Genomic DNA, 18,292 nt, shown 5'->3' on the forward strand with positions numbered 1-18,292 from the left:
AAAGATGGGAATAGGGTTGGTTTAAATAATAATGTGCAACCACATTGTCAACGTAATCAACCAAGATTTCAATCTAAAACTTCAACATCAAGACGATTTGATAGACCAAGAAGCAATTTTACACAATTTAGTCATTTCAATGGTAAATCAAATCGGTTTCAAAATCAAAACAGATATTTTTGATATCAAAATCGATACCAGAGTTGTGGTAATCGAAATTTTCAAAGAAGAAACGAATATAGGGGTTTTAGAAACTCAAATGTTCAACAAAATCCATTTTTTTTCAAAATTCATGGTATAATAATGGGCGAAGAAGGTATCAAGATAATAATTTTCAAAGGTCGGAAAATCTGAGATTTTATTGGAACTCTCGTGATCAAAGATCTAGTGGAAGTTATAAATCTTGTTCAACAACGAGTACAACATCCAAGACACCAGTTAGGTGTGATGGATATTGGTTAGAAGCATCTTATACTGATTTACATGGTCGACCCAAAACCGGTCAGGTTTGGGTTGTTAAATCTAACTAAGTTGTTGAGAATGTGTAGGATGACCAAGAAGGACTGTTGATGTGTTCGACAGTGGTTGTTCCTGTAAAGCGTCTGAGGTGAATAGTAGGTGAACATGGGTAACGAACTATTTACATCAGTGATGGATATGATTTTTCTAAACTTCAAAAGTGAAAAACTTATTGTCAGATTGAAGTGGGAGTCTGTTTGTGTTTGTAAATTTGTGTTTTTTAAAACTTGCTCCATAAAAACAAAAATTTAGGGGGGGGAATTTCCCTAAGCCAAAAAGAGTTTAGATAGTGCGTATGTTTAGGGGGAGTAAGTTATAAATAAAAATCAAAAATATAAAAAAAATTGAAAAATCAAAAACATAAAAAAAATAGAAAATCAAAATTGAGTTATCACTATGTGAAAAAGAAGAAATGATAGTACATCAGCAAGTTAGACTGTCACACTGAAATTGAACCATAAGTTGCTTAAGTATGATAGCAGCTTCATCATACGATGTACCAGTAGGCAAAAGCATGAAATAATCAACTTACCAATGTGATATAAACATAAATGAACTGAATATGAGTGGGAAACACATCAGTGGTGTATCGTTTAATGACCTTAAATCTGGCGTTGATAGATTGCCAAAATCTGAGGTTTTGGGTCTTTATACTGTTATTTCATCCGGGGATATCAGGGGTGTCCTTCTGCTGCATCCAGATACATGCTGACCTAGACACACCCAGGATATCTTAAAAGAGCTAAAAATGCCAAAACCTTGAAAATGAAGAAGCTCTCATAGAGAGTCATTCAAAAAGTGCAAAAAGCATAAATCGTACCAAAAAATGGTATTTGTCTTAGCCCTCGATAAGATATTTTGGTCTCTCTGCTATACGGAAGTACTGACCTGTTCACCAATTATCTATCGTTGAAAAACAAAACGGATGAATTCAGTATACTCACCTACTACGATGAATCTTTGTGCATACCTTGATCACGGGGGTATATCCTGAAGTGGGACACACTAATATTTCAGTAAATAATATTACCTTAACGTATCATACGGTAATGGTACTTGAAATGTTCATGCATTTTGTTTAAGTGGACAAACATACTGGTAATCGTCTTGGACTGCTTTTCACTAAAACATTAAATAAAGAATTATCTAATTGTGTGAAACAGTTTGATTGTGCTGATATGATCTTCTTACCGGTGATTCTCACAAAAACAGAGTGTTTATTGCTTTTGTAAATAGTTTACTGCTTTCTTAAAATATCAAAAATACCAAAAATAATTTTTTTTAAAAGACTTCCATTTTGAACTGGCAGATTGTTGTTTTTACATGATAAGATAAAATATTGGTTTATCTTTAAATGTGAAAAAGAATAATGGTTTTTCGAGTTACTTGCTTGTGTTTCTAAACAGATTGATGCAGTTATCAAAATGAAGTGCAGAATACAAGTAAAGTGCAGATTGAGAGTGAAGTGAAGAATGTGTGAAGATGCATGGTAGGATCCTTCTACTACATTGCAGAGAGATATGAAGAGTTGGAGCTTACTTACTTAACCAAGGATTGCTAGCTAATTGATCTACAACGAATGAAAGATTTGGAGATTGGAAGCATCAGCTAAGGGGGAGTCTGTTGATGTCAGAAGTTGTGTAGCTGACGCTATCCAAAGACCAAAAGAACACAAGATGTTTGAAGACAAAGTTACACTATGAAGCTATTGTCAAGAGGGAGTCTGTTGGTGCATATTCGGTGACAACAGCTTAATAGTTTGATTATTAGTCTTTGGATATTTTGTAATGGGCTTAGCTTATTGGTTAATGAGTTATTATTGTAATGGGCTTGGAAAATGGCCTAGTCCATGTAGGAAGCCCAGTTCACAAACATGTGGTATATAAACATGTTTTTGTGATTAGGGTTTTAGTAGTTAGAGAGTTTTAGAGAGAGAAAACGTAGAGAGAGAGAAAAACGAATTTGTGTGAGGCAATATCACAGAGATAGGCTGTGAGGTTGTGAAGGTCTTGAATTGATTGTAAACTGCAAGTTGGATAATCAATAGAAGACCGTTTGATTGTGAATTCTGTTTTCTACTCGTTTCTGTGCAAATCTGACCTAGAGGATTCCGCACTCTAGGTTAGATATACAATTCTGTGAAGATCCATACGACTCAAGGGGACCTACAATAGTGCCAGTTGATGAGGCTGAAACTAGTGTGAGTGATGCTGAATCTCAAGTGGAGAATGCTGAAGCAAAAGTGGATGCTGAAGTAGAAAAGGAGAGTGAAGCTGAAAAGGTTGTTGCTGATGAAACTACAGAAGTTCATGAGGAAGAGATAAAATCTAATTTTGTATGTTTGAGGTGTCGTGAACTACAGGGTGAAGTTGACAGGTTGTCTGCACAAAACCAAAGTCTAGTGAGTGAGATGTCTAGCATAAAAGAGTCAAACTTTTTTGCTAAAAGAAATGAATCTTTATACTTGAAGAAGATAAAAGGTTATGAAAGTGAAATCGAAGCTTTAACATGCAAATTAAATGAAAAACTTCAAGTAATAGACTTAGCTCACGAAATGATGGCTGAGAAAACAAAAGAGAATTCTGAAAAATGCAAAGAGTTGTCAGATGCACAACTCAAAATTATTGAACTTGAACAGAAATTAAGTCAATTCAGAGATTTTCTTTTGTTATGAAACACATGATGGGTGGGTTAAAGAAGAGTAATGACAAGACCACTGTGGGCTTCCAGGGCTTTAATGAAGTCCCACCTCCTCTTAGTCATGACTATTCTTTCCTCCCTGATGAAGATGAGCTAGCAGCCTGTATGTCAACTGCACCAAGTAGTTTCGCATCTACATCAAGTCAAGGTGAAGGGTCTGAGAGTGGTGATGCTAAAAAGAACAATAACAGGGAATCTTTGAAAAAGAAAAATTCACCTCTAAAGGGCAAAAATCAAACTTTTATTAAAAAGATGAATTTTGTTCAAGGTAGTGATATGAAAAATGAAACTGTTGTTATTGAAAAAGAATCAAATGTAGAGTTTGCTAAAAATAAGAACAAAGAAAAATTAAATAAAGAATAATCTCATTGTGTGAAACAGTTTGATTGTGCTGATATGATCTTCTTACCAGTGATTCTCACAAAAAATAGAGTGTTTATTGTTTTTGTTATTTACTTGCTTTCAGAAAAAATATAAAAAAACCAAAAATAGTGTTTTTTTTGTTTAAAATTCTTAACGTACGAAAACTGTTATTCGTGGAGGAATTGTTACTGATAGGGGGAGACGGTGTTAGAAAGTGAGTTCAAAATTTTCAATCAGGCAGGTTCTTGTGTGTTGAACAAAAAGTTTTGCGTGTTGGTGATAGATTGAAAATGCTTAATCTGTGATACAGTTTAACTATCTCTTGAAAAATAATAATTTATTTAACTTTGTTGAAAAATTCTTATGGTTTCTCGAGATGTTTGTTTTATAGTATACAGATTGAAGCGGTTTGTTGCTGAGAAGTTGCTGTGAAGTGTGAAGATGAGAGTTTGATTGGATGCATGGTAGAACCTCCTTTCTATATTGCATACAAAGTTGAAAAGTTGAAGATTGCTGTGCAAATGTTGAACTGGAGTTTACTCAAATGCTAACGTGTTGAAGATTTGGTGATTGGATGCATCAGCTTAGGGGGAGTCTGTTGCTGACAGAAGCTATTGAAGCTGAAGCTATCCAAAGACCAAAGACAGTGCAAGACTACATGAAGATTGCAAGAAGACCGAAGACAAAGTTTTGACTCAAGACAAAGTTTTTATGAAGCTATTGTCAAGGGGGAGTTTGTTGGTGCATATTTGTGACAACAGCTTAGATTTGGTCTTTGGATATCTTGTAATTAGTTATATGATAAACAGTTAGCGGGTTTAACTTTGTAATAGTGAGATTATAGTGTTTGGGCTAACTAAACCCAAAGAATTGGGTGATGGGGGGCGAATTGGGCCTGTCCAATTCGCAGCCCATGATGTTTGACCTAGCCCAGTTGTAAACCTTGTGTTATATAAACAAGGTTAGACATTAGGGTTTAAGGTTAATCAGTTAATCAGCCAGAACAGAATTTTGAGAGACAGAATTTCGTGAGAGTGAGACCTTGGACGAAATTGAGTGTGTGGTTAGGGTTTGATTGATTGTAATCAGTCTTGATAGATAATCAATAAAGATCCGGTTTGAAAGTGAATTGCTGATTTCTGTTTCTACTCAATTCTGCTATATTCTGATCAAGAGGATTCCGCACTCTTGATTGGATTGACAATTCTGTGAAGATCCATACACATCAAGGGGACCTACAGTTTCTAACGTTTTCACGTTAGCTAAGGTTTTGGCATTATCATGTCACTACGTTTAGATAGTCGCCAGTAAGGGCCATACTCCAGTTCACCTATGATCCTTGGGCTTGTCCCCAGTTATCCTTTGGGCTTGTCCCCAGTTATCCTTTGGGCTTGTCCCCAGTGATCCTTTGGGCTTGTCCCCAGTTATCCTTTGGGCTTGTCCCCAGTGATCCTTTGGGCTTGTCCCCAGTTATCCTTTGGGCTTGTCCCCAGTTACTAACTTGTCTTTTATATTGGCTTAGTCCCAAGTTATATTCTATTTTCAGGTTTTCGAAGTTAAACAATTAAGGATCCTCAATCCTTATTATCCATTAAAGTTTTTCTTATGGTTATCCTGATTAAAGGTTAGGATCCTAACTTGGATTCTCAGGTATGATCCTTGACTGTTTTGATTTCATTCATTATTTTGAATAACCCTTACACTTTGACAACTGAACCTATGATCCTTAAAATGAACTACTTTTTGGAAGTTTTCGACTATAGGATATTTGATCCTGGATCATATCCTAAATTTCTTAAACATAATTTGCTTAACTTTTCTTACTCAGACAAGTATAAATCAAAACAATTGAGAATTTAAAGGATATACAAGGATAACATCACAAGATAAGTCAAAAGTTAAAGTTTTATTCATTCACAAAATATTTAACCCTTTAAAGTTGTCAAAATTGCCAACCCACGTTTCTACCAGCAAAACGTGGCCCGTCCACATGGGTTGGCAAAGGGTGTCCATTGTTCATGCGGTCATAGCAGTGAAGGAAATAAAGGTCGGCAGGATAACAAGTGGCTTCATCCCCCAAACAGAGGATCCCTCCACCACCTATTATCCTACCTACTGTTCAAAGGATCATAGATCCTTACCCTAAAAACTATTGTTCAAAGTACAAACCATCAAACTATTCAAAAAAACAACCACCAAACAAAAAAATTGGGCTCCGGCTAAGTCTCGAAATTTCCATCATCGCCCAATCCTGCAGCTCAATCCTTCGCTGCACCATCACCACCGGCTCCACTTGCCTTTCCACCTTGATCCTTGCGAGTGCCTCCAAATCGGGATCTCCTCATCCTCCTCATCATCCTCCAGCTCAGCCAGCCTAGCCTTCCAGCCTTCAACATCCCAGGTGCTCTTATCAAAAGTAGGATCTTGGGCTTCCATGGCCATTTGCAGCTGGATCTTGTATATAGCTATGGCGGCAGAGACCTTGGCATCCTGGGTGATCTCGTGCTTCTCATAGTCAAAGTTGATCAGCATCTTGGCAGCATCATTCTTGGTGGCCTGGAGCTCCTTCTGAAGATTGGCTATCTTGAGATCCTTCAACACCCCAACCTGTTGAAGGTCAGCAATCTGGCGATCCTGATCCTCGACATGGCCAACATATGTCTCTACCTCAGCAAATTTCTACAAGGAATACAAGGAATGATGTCAGAAACCAAGTGACCCTTAGACTAGCAGGATACACAAGCAGGACAGTGATCCTTACCTCGTTGATGTAATCCAGACACTGTTGGCGGAGCAGGGGCAGACCTTGCAAATCCTCAGCTTTAGAGGCCTTTCTCTTCTTGCCTCCTTTTCCCCTGATAGGTGCTTTAGGGGCCGAAGCAGTTGGGCTAGCAGCAGGGGTCTTCTTCCTAGAGGATTTGACGTTAGTAAGATCAGTGATGCCGAACTTCGAAGCAGACTTAGAGGATTTTCCAGCGCCTGCACAACCAAAACAAGATAAGTATCTTAATTTTATTTGACTCTCATTATATAAATACTCCTTAAATAAGGATACTTACTTGACATTGTGACAGAAGCAGAGGATACTTCCTGAGAATCCTGGGTGGTAACCTGGAAAGTTCTTATTTCAGGATGAGAAACGGATATAGCTGCACAATAAGGAAACAAAAGAATGTCAGTGATCCTTATGCTAAAGGATAAGTTCGACGGTGATCCTTCCAGGATCCTCTATCCTACCATGGGTAGCCCACTTCTTGGGCAAATCCTTCCCATCAGGGATGGTATCTATCCTCACAAAAAAGAACCGCCGCTTCCAGTTCATATCATTTTTGGTAACTTTGAGAACAGGGTGCTCTTCACCAGCTTTTCGTTTGAACAAATATCGGTGGGATCCAAAAGTAGTGAGATCATACATCTCAGCCAACTCCGCCATACCCAGATCAATTCCTTCTTGTTCGATGATCCTTTCAAAGGTGTATAAAACCCTCCAGATCATCGGCATAGCCTGGATATAACAGATGCCGGTAAGGGAGAAAAAGGACTCGGTGAACTGAGGGAAAGGATACGAGTATCCTATCATGAAAGGAGTGACCAGGAAAGCTACCCAAGTCTCAAAGATGTAATCGCTCAGAGCGGTAGGACTAAAAGGTTTAAAGAGGGTGTTCGCCGGAAAGCAATGCCGGATTTTGTCAATTTGAGGGTCGGTAAAACAACACCTCTCGGTGGGGGAATCCTTGATGATCCCTTGACCCTTCAAGGGGCTGTTATTCTTAGGATCCTTGCTGGGAGAGTTCCGGAGCAGCATTTTTTGACAGAATGATGGAAAGAGAAAGAAAACAGAGCAAGAGAAGAAAGAAGATGAAGAGAGAATACCTGTTTATCTTCGGATGAGATTATAAAGGGAGTACTTCTGAAATTTAAATGCAAACGATCCTATCTATATCTCCTATTTATAATCATGATTGTGCAGGGTTGTCACTTCCATGACGTCAGGATTACAACGGATAGTTCGATCACAACGGCTATATATCCGTTGAGTTAGTTACAGATAAGATTGCAAAATATAACTCGTTAATATTACATAATTACTCCTTATATTTTGGGGGCAATTGTTAGGGCAGGATTTTAATGACCAATGATCCTTACATGATATCCTAACAAGTGATCCTTGTTTCTTTGGCAGATAGAGATCCTCAGAAGAGCTTCAGGATCAGGATCATGGATCATCCTAAGGATCCTAATACTAATGATTGTTCTCTTTGAATTTAATGTTGTTTTGCAGGAATTACGAGTTGGACCTGGTCTTGGCAACGTTATTAAGGAATCTTTCACGTAAATCTCGCACATACATCACCGGAAATAGACGTTGTGGAGAATATGGAAACTTAGCACAAATTACGGGCAATTAGTTAGGATAAATTTACTTCTATTCCTAAAGGGGTAACGAGCTAGTAGTGAGGTGACTTGCCTAAAATTCAACCACACACGCTTATATAAATTGCACTCTTGAGCATTCGGAAGATACAACACACTTCTTACACACTCTAGCATACTACACCATAGTGATCCTTGTACCTAGCTCGTTACCATCCAAAGTTGTAAACATTGTTTATTATATTGAAGTTTGGTGATCGGTAGTTTCCATTACCCGAGGTTTTTTATGCCGGAGATCATTCACTGATCAAGGGCTTTTTCCTCGTATAAATCCTTGTGTCACTTGTGCAATTTTCATTTAAGTGATCCTTATCTTTGTTCATCATACCAAGCATCATACCCCGTTTACAAAGAGTTTGGTTGCATTATCCTTGTGTGATTTTTGACCAAAACAAGGATAACACTTGAGGATCACAGATCATTAAGAAATCCTCCCCTAACAATTGCCCCCAAAATATAAGGAGTGATCATGTAAATGAACGAGTTGTATTTTATCGATCTTATCCGCAACAAACTAACGGATATATAGCCGTTAGAATCGAACTATCCGTTGCAATCCTGACATCACTGAGGTGACTTACCCTGCAAATTCATCATTATAAATATGAGTTAGAGATAGGATCAATTTGCATTTAAATCCAAGAGAAACTCCCTTTAAATTCTCATCCGAAAATCAATCAGGTATTCTCTTTTCCTCTTCTTCCTTCTCTTACTCTGTTTTACTTCTTTTACCATCATCTCGTCGAAAATGATGCTCCGGAACTCTCCCGCTAAGGATCACCAGAAGAACAGCCCTCTGAAAAGCCAAGGGATCATCAAAGATTCCGCAAAAGAACGCTGTTGTTTCACTGATCCACAGATCGACAGAATCCGTTATTGCTTCCCAGCGAACGCCATATTCAAATCCTTTGATCCCACTGCTTTGAGTGATCATGTTTTTGAAACTTGGATTGCCTTTCCTGTTACTCCGTTCACCATAGGCTATACCTATCCTTTTCCAGCCTTTACCCAATCCTTCTTCTCTCTTACTGGCATTTCTTATATCCAATCTATGCCAATGATCTGGAGGGTTTTGTATACCCTTGAGAGGATTATTGAGCAGGAGGGGATTGACCTGGGAATGTCAGAGCTGGCCGAGATGTATGATCTCACTACCTGTGGATCCCACCGATACTTGTTTAAATGTAAACCTGGTGAAGAACACCCCATTTTCAAAGCTACCAAAAATGATACAAATTGGAAACGACGCTTCTTCTTCGTCAGAAGAGACTCTATTCCAAACGGAAAGGATCTACCCAAGGAGTGGTCCACCCATGGTAGGATAGAGGATCCTGAGAAGGATCACCAGACAGTCTTCTTTTTGTATAAGGATCACTGATTCCCTTTTGTTTTTTGTTATGCAGCTGTTACTGTCTCACACCTCATACCGTCTCCTGCTACCAAAGAAAGGCTTGCTGCCTTTAGAAGACTCAGTCCTGAAACAAGATCATTCAAGACAATCACCCAGGATTCACAAGAGGTATCCTCAGGCTCAGTCACCATGTCAAGTAAGTATCTTGTTCTTCATATAGTTAAAGATTTGAATAAATAGTTAAATAGAAATAGGATAAGGATACTTATCTTGCTTTGATTGTGCAGGTGCTGGAAAAGCTTCAAGATCCGCCTCCAAGTTCAGAGTGACCGATCTGGATAACGTGCGATCCACCAAGAAAAAGCTTCCTGCTAGCCCAACTGCTTCGATCCCCAAGGCACCCTCCAAAGGAAGGGGAGGCAAGAAAAGAAAAGCCTCTGAAGCTGAGGATCTGCAAGGTCTGTCTCTGATCCGCCACCAATTCCTTGAGTACTTCAACGATGTAAGGATCACTGTCCCTGCTTTGGTATCCAGCTTATTTGAGGATCACCTGGTCTTGAACTGTTCTTTATCTTCTTTGCAGAAATTTGCTGAGATTGAAGATTATGTGGGGAACGTTGAGGAGCAGGATAGGAAGATTGCTGACCTCCAACAAGTTGCACTGCTAAAGGATCTTAAGATTGCCGACCTCCAAAAAGACCTCCAAAATGCCAAAAATGAGACGGCCAAGGTGTTAATCAATGCTGATTACGAGAAGCATGAGATCACCCAGGATGCTAAAGTCTCTGCTGCCATAGCGATGTATAAGACCAAATTGCAGATGGCCTTGGAAGCTCAGGATCCTGACTTCGATAGGAGCACCTGGGATGTGGAAGGCTGGAAGGCAAGGCTGGCTGAGCTGGATGACGAGGAGGAGGCTGAGGAGATCCTGATGATCGAGGCTGGAGGCAGTGGCAAGGATCATGGTGGTGAAGCTAGTGGAGCTGGGGATGGTGATGCAGCGAAGGTGTAGGCTGCATGATTGGGCAATGATGGACACTTCTAGACATAGCCGGAGCCCAATTTTTTAGGTTTGATGGTAGTTTTTGTTAAACAATGGTTGGTTTGTACTTAAACAATAGTCTTAGGGTTAAGGATCTAGGATCCTTTGAACAATAGGTAGGATTACAAATGGTGGAGGGATCCTCTGTTTGGGGGATGAAGCCATTGTGATCCTGCCGCCTTTTATTTCCTGCATGCTATGACCACACAAACAATGGACACTCGTTGCCAACCCATGTGGACGGGCCACGTTTTGCTGGTAGAAACGTGGGTTGGCAATTTTGACAACTTTTGATGGTTAATCCTTTGTTAATAAAATAACTTTAATCTTTTTTGGCTTATCATGTGTTGTTATACTTTTAATTTTCAATTGTTCTGATATACACTTGTTTAAATAAGAAAAGTTGAACAAATTAGATAAAAAATATTTAGGATATGATCCAGGATCAAAAATCCTACAGTTGAAAAATTCCAAAAGTAGTATATTTTAAGGATCATGAGTTCAGTTGTCAAAGTACAAGGGTTATTCAAATAATCAATAAACAAAATTAAAATAGTTAAGGATCATACCTGAGGATCCAAGTTAGGATCCTAATCCTTAATACCATAACCAGGATAACTATAAGACAAACCTTAGTAAGAAGTAAGGATCAAGGATCCTTGGTTGTTTAACTTCAAAGACCTGAAATAGAACATGACTTGGGACTAAGCCAATATAAGATAAAAGTTAGCAACTGGGGACAAGCCCAAGGATAACTGGGGACAAGCCCAAGGGTAACTGGGGACAAGCCCAAGGATAACTGGGGACAAGCCCAAGGATCGTGTGTAAACTGGAGTATGGCCCTAACTGGCGACTATCCAAACTTAGTGACATGAAAATGCCAAAACCTTAGCTAACATGAAAACGTTAGAAACCTTAGGAACGGATGTATGGTACGTCTACCATTATACCTAGGATCCTAGGTATAGCCAGTACAATGGAATTGTCAACCCCTAAAGCGAGTACTGGTCCCACTGCCATGAACTATACCAGGATCATCATGTGCTACAGGCGGAACTGGGGTCAAGCCCAAATAACTGGGGTCAAGCCCAAGTAACTGGTTGCTTTTGTGGATAACCATCCCTTCGATAAGGATACCTGAACCTTCAAAACTCAGAATCATGTGAAAGGTGGATAAAGGATGCAGGATCCTTATCCTTATATGAGAAAGTAAGGAAATGAAATAGTTTGAGATTAGAATGTTACCAAAGTAAGGATCGTCTGTGCTCTAAGGATCCTTCAAGGATACTTATGATGTGAGGATCACGGGTTCTGCTCACATGAAGTATTTCTTCAAATGGACAGCATTCCAGGCTCTAGGTAGCAAATCACCTTCCATTGTTAGCAATCGATATGCCCCCTTTCCTGCCTCAGCTTCAATCAAGTAAGGTCCTTCCCATTTTGGTGCCAACTTTCCATCAGCAGGATTGGTGGTATTTTGAAATGCTTTCCTCAACACCATATCACCAATTTGGAACTTCCTGATTCTGCCCCAAATACCAAAGAGAATGGAGTTTGGCCTGTAGCATTCTTAGGAGTTGTCCTATCAGCCCAAAGCACATAAGGTAGTTCTTCTGCCCATTTCCCTTTTTTGGATCCAAGCTTCTTCTTCAAATTGTTGATGATGATCTTATTGGATGATTCTACCTGACCATTAGCTTGTGGGTGGACTGGTGTTGATGTTATCATCTTAATCCCCCAGCTGTCACAAAAGTTAGTAGTTCTGCCCCCAATAAATTGGGAACCATTATCACATATAATCTCAGAAGGAATACCAAGTCTAGTAATAATATTTCTTTTAATGAAGGAAATAACTTCCTTTTCTCTGACTTGGGCAAAAGCTTCAGCCTCTATCCACTTGGAGAAGTAATCAGTCATAGCAAGCATGAACACTTTTCCACCAGGTGCCTTAGGGAGCTTACCAACTATATCCATACCCCATCTCATAAATGGCCAAGAGGAGGATATAGGATGCAAAAATTCAGCTGGTTGATGAAGGATATTGCTGTGTCTCTGACAAGGATCACACTTCTTAGCATACTCCACAGCATCTCTCTTCATAGTTGGTCAATGTTTTGGTCAAAAAAATCACACAAGGATAATGCAACCAAACTCTCTGTTAACGGGGAATGATGCTTGTAGTGATGGACAATGTAAAGGATCACTTAAATGTAAATTGCACAAGTGACACAAGGATTTATACGAGGAAAAAGCCCTTGATCAATGAATGATCTCCGGCATAAAAAACCTCGGGTGATGGAAACTACCGATCACCAAACTTCAATATAATAAACAATGTTTACAACTTCGGATGGTAACGAGCTAGGTACAAGGATCACTATGGTGTAGTATGCAAGAGTGTGTAAGAAATGTGTTGTGTCTTCCGAATGCTTGAGAGTGTCCTTTATATAAGTGTGTGTGGTTGAATTTAGGTAAGTCACCTAACTACTAGCTCGTTACCCCTTTAGAAACAGAAGTAAATTTAGCCTAACTAATTGCCCGTAATTTGTGCTAAGTTTCCATATTCTCCACAACGTCTATTTCCGGCGATGTATGTGCGAAATTAACGTGAAAGATTCCTTAATAACGCTGCCAAGACCAGGTCCAACTCGTAATTCCTGCAAAACAACATTAAATTCAAAGAGAACAATCGTTAGTATGAGGATCCTTAGGATGATCCATGATCCTGATCCTGAAGCTCTTCTGAGGATCACTTTCTGCCAAGGAAACAAGGATCACTTGTTAGGATATCATGTAAGGATCACACGTCATTAAAATCCTGCCCTAACAATTGCCCCCAAAATATAAGGAGTAATTATGTAATATTAACGAGTTATATTTTGCTGATCTTATCTGTAACTAACTCAACGGATATATAGCCATTGTGAACGAACTATCCGTTGCAATCCTGACGTCACGGAGGTGACAGCCCTGCACAAATCATGATTATAAATAGAGATAGGGATAGGATTGTTTGCATTTAAAATCAAGAACTTCTCCCTTTATAACCGCAACCAGAGGATTGAACAGGTATTCCCTTCATCTTCTTTCTCGATTGCTCTGTTTTTCTTCTTGTATCTATTTCGTTCAAAATGTTGCTCCGGAATTCTCCTGCCAAGGATCAGCAGAAAGAAAGCCCCTTCAAGAGCCAAGGGATCATCACAAACTCTGCTAAAGAACGTTGTATCTTCGCTGATCCTTAGATTGACAGGATTCGGTGCTGTTTTCCTGCAAATACGGTGTTCTAAGCTTATGATCCTTCTGCCCTGAGTGACCACACCTCCGATTCATGGGTTGCCTTTCCTGTGATCCCGTTTTCCATAGGTTATACGTATCCCTTTCCAGCCTTCACCCAAGCCTTTTTCTCCTTGACCGGCATATCTTACATCCAGGCCATGCCGATGATCTAGAGGGTTCTGTTTACCCTTGAGAGGATCATCGGGCAAGAGGGGATTGACTTAGGTATGGCCGAGTTGGGTGAGCTATACGGTCTGACCACCTTTGGTTCCCATCGTTATCTGTTCAAACGTAGACCCGGGGAGGAGCATCCGATCTTCAAGGCTACCAAGAATGATACTAATTGGAAGCGGCGGTTCTTTTTTGTGAGGAGAGATACCATCCCTGATGGGAAGGATTTGCCCAAGAAGTGGGTTACCCATGGTAGGATAGGGGGTCCTGGGAAGGATCACCATAGAATTTATCCTTTAGCATAAGGATCATTGATGTTCTTTTGTTTTCTTGTTGTGCAGCTATCTCCGTTTCACATCTTAAGTTGACTCCTGCTGCAAAAGAGAGACTCTTCGCCTTCAAGAAGCTTGATCCTGAAATAAGAACTTTCAAGATTACCACCCAGGATTCTCAGGAAGTATCCTCTGCTTCTGTCACAATGTCAAGTAAGTATCCTTATTTAAGGAGTATTTATATAATGAGAGTCAAATAAAATTAAGATACTTATCTTGTTTTGGTTGTGCAGGCGCTGGAAAATCCACCAAATCTTCCTCAAAGTTCGGCATCACTGATCTTACTAACGTCAAATCCTCTAAGAAGAAGACTCCTGCTGCTAGCCCAACTGCTTCGGCCCCTAAAGCACCTATCAGGGGAAAAGGAGGCAAGAAGAGAAAGGCCTCTGAAGCTGAGGATTTGCAAGGTCTGCCCCTGCTCCGCCAACAGTGTCTGGATTACATCAACGAGGTAAGGATCACTGTCCCTGCTTGTGTATCCTGCTAGTCTAAGGATCACTTGGCTTCTGACATCATTCCTTATCTTCCTTGTAGAAATTTGCTGAGATAGAGACATATGTTGGCCATATTGAGGATCAGGATCGCCAGATTGCTGACCTTCAACAGGTTGGGGTGTTGAAGGATCTCAAGATAGCCGATCTTCAGAAGGAGCTCCAGGCCACCAAGAATGATGCTGCCAAGATGCTGATCAACTTTGACTATGAGAAGCACGAGATCACCCAGGATGCCAAGGTCTCTGCCGCCATAGCTATGTACAAGATCCAGCTGCAAATGGCCATGGAAGCTCAGGATCCTGCATTTGATAAGAGCACCTGGGATGTCGAAGGCTGGAAGGCTAGGCTGGCTGAACTGGAGGATGATGAAGAGGATGAGGAGATCCCGATGCTTGAGGGTGGAGGCACTGGCAAGGACCAAGGTGGTGAGGTAAGCGGAGCTGGTGGTGATGGTGCAGCGAAGGATTGAGCTGTAGGATTGGGCGATGATGGAAATTTCGAGACTTAGCCGGAGCCCAATTTTTTTGTTTGGTGGTTGTTTGTTTGAATAGTCTGATGGTTTGTACTTTGAACAATAGTTTTTAGGGTAAGGATCCATGATCCTTTAAACAATAGGTAGGATAATAGGTGGTGGAGGGATCCTCTGTTTGGGGGATGAAGCCACTTGTTATCCTGCCGACCTTTATTTCCTGCACTGCTATGACCGCATGAACAATGGACACCCTTTGCCAACCCATGTGGACGGGCCACGTTTTGCTGGTAGAAATGTGGGTTGGCAATTTTGACAACTTTAAAGGGTTAAATATTTTGTGAATGAATAAAACTTTTAACTTTTGACTTATCCTGTGATGTTATCCTTGTATATCCTTTAAACTTTCAATTGTTTTGATTTATACTTGTCTGAGAAGAGTTAAGCAAATTATGTTTAAGAAATTTAGGATATGATCCAGGATCAAATATCCTATAGTCGAAAACTTCCAAAAAGTAGTTTATTTTAAGGATCATAGGTTCAGTTGTCAGGGTATAAGGGTTATTCAAATGAATAGTGAATGAAATAAAAAATAGTTAAAGATCATACCTGAGAATCCAAGTTAGGATCCTTACCTTTAATACTGTAATTAGGGTAAACATAAGAAAAACCTTAGTAGATAACAATGATTGAGGATCCTTAGTTGTTTAACTTCGAAAACCTGAAAATAGAATATAACTTGGAACTGAGCCAATATAAAAGACAAGTTAGTAACTGGGGACAAGCCCAACAATTCAAAGGATAACTGGGGACAAGCCCAAAGGATAACTGGGGACAAGCCCAAGGATCATAGGTGAACTGGAGTGTGGCCCTTACTGGCGACTATCCAAACTTAGTGACATGATAATGCCAAAACCTTAGCTAACGTGAAAACGTTAGAAACTTTAAGAACGGATGTATGGTACGTCTACCATTATACGTAGGATCCTAGGTATAGCCAATACGATGGAATTATCAGCCCCTAAAGCGAGTACTCGTCCCAAAGACTTGAACTATACCAGGATCATCGTGCGCTACAGGTGAAACTGGGGACAAGCCCAAGGATAACTGGGGACAAGCCCAAACAACTGGGGTTGAATCCCAAGGATCTGAATTGCTTCTGAAGATTATCAACAATATGCTAAGGATACCTGGACTATCAGAACTCAAAATCTTGTGAGAGAAGGATGAAGGATACATGATCCTTATCCTTAAATAAGAAAATAAGAAAATGAAATAGTTCAAGATTAGGACATTACCAGGGTAGGGATCATTGACACCTCAGGGATCCTTCAAGGGTACTTCTAATGTAAGGATCATATGTGCCAGGAGGATCCTGCTCACATGAAATATTTCTTCAAGTGGACAGCATTCCAGACTCTTGGTAACAAATTTCCTTCCATAGTTAGCAATCTATATGCCCCCTTTCCTGCTTCAGCTTCAATCAAATAAGGGCCTTCCCATTTTGGTGCTAATTTTCCATCAGCAAGATTGGTGGTATTCTGGAATGCTTTTCTCAATACCATATCCCCAACTTGGAATTTCCTTATCCTGACATTTTTGTTATAAGCACCAGCCATTCTTTGTTGGTAGCTAGCCATCCTTATCCTAGCCAGATCCCTGATTTCCTCAATAGTATCCAAGTCTTGAGCCAGGTTTTCGTCATTCTCCTCAGGATCACGGGTACGTGTTCTAGCAGTTGAACCACCATTTCTGTTGGGATCACTGATTCTGCCCCAAATACCAAAGAGAATGGTGTTTGACCAGTAGCATTTGCATTCTTGGGGGTTGTCCTATCAGCCCAAAGCACATAAGGTAATTCTTCTGCCCATTTCCCCTTCTTGGATCCAAGTTTCTTCTTCAGATTGTTGATGATGATCTTGTTGGATGATTCTGCTTGACCATTGGCTTGTGGGTGGACTGGTGTTGATGTTATCATCTTAATCCCCTAGCTGTCACAAAAGTTAGTGGTTCTGCTCCCAATAAATTGGGAACCATTATCACATATAATTTCAGAAGGAATGCCAAATATAGTTATAATATTTCTCTTAATAAAGGATATAACATCCATCTCTCTGACTTGGGCAAAAGCTTCAGCCTCTATCCACTTGGAGAAGTAATCAGTCATAGCAAGCATGAACACTTTTCCACCAGGTGCCTTAGGGAGCTTGCCAACTATATCCATCCCCCATCTCATAAATGGCCAAGAGGAGGATATAGGGTGTAGAAATTCAGCCGGTTGGTGAAGGATATTGCTGTGCCTTTGACAAGGATCACACTTCTTAGCATACTCCACAGCATCCCTTCTCATAGTTGGCCAGTAGTATCCTGTCCTTAAGATCCTTGAGAACAATGCCCTGCCCCCAGTGTGGTTTCCCCAATCTCCTTCATGGAAGTCTTTTAGAACTTCTTGGACTTCAGGATCCTCGATACATCTCAAATATGGTCCTGCAAGAGATCGCTTATACAACATATTATTTAGGATTGTGAATTAAGATACCTTAATTCTGAAAGCCCTAGGGTTTTCTCCCATAGGAATCTCCCCGTGTTGTAAGTATCTCATGATTGGTGAGATCCATGATCCTGGACAGGATTGAGTATCCTCACTAGGGATTATTGCAGAATCCTCTTCTATTTCCATGGTCACTTGATTTTCAATAGCAGTGGTTAGGATATGGATGATGGGGATACTTATATCCTCTGGGATCTTCAAGGATGATCCTAGATTAGCCAATGCATCAGCTTCTGTATTTTCTTCCCTTGGTACCTGTGTTAAACTAAAGAAAACAAAGGAGAGTGCCAATTCTTTGACTATCTCTAAATATTTGGTTAGTTTTTCACCTCTAACAGCATAGGATCCATTAAAGTGATTAGTGATTAACAATGAGTCCATGTATACCTCAAGATACCTGATCCCCATATGCTTAGCAATTTGCAAACCAGCAATCAAGGCTTCATATTCAGCCTCATTGTTAGTGGCTTGGAACTCACAAACTATGTAGTGGGGTATTATGTCCCCCTGTGGCGATTTTAGTAGTATACCAAGCCCCGTGCCTTTAACATTTGAGGATCCATCAGTATGTAGTATCCAAGGATCCTTAG

Source organism: Helianthus annuus, chromosome 10 (genome assembly GCF_002127325.2).
Source record: "Helianthus annuus cultivar XRQ/B chromosome 10, HanXRQr2.0-SUNRISE, whole genome shotgun sequence".
Lineage (NCBI taxonomy): Eukaryota > Viridiplantae > Streptophyta > Magnoliopsida > Asterales > Asteraceae > Helianthus > Helianthus annuus.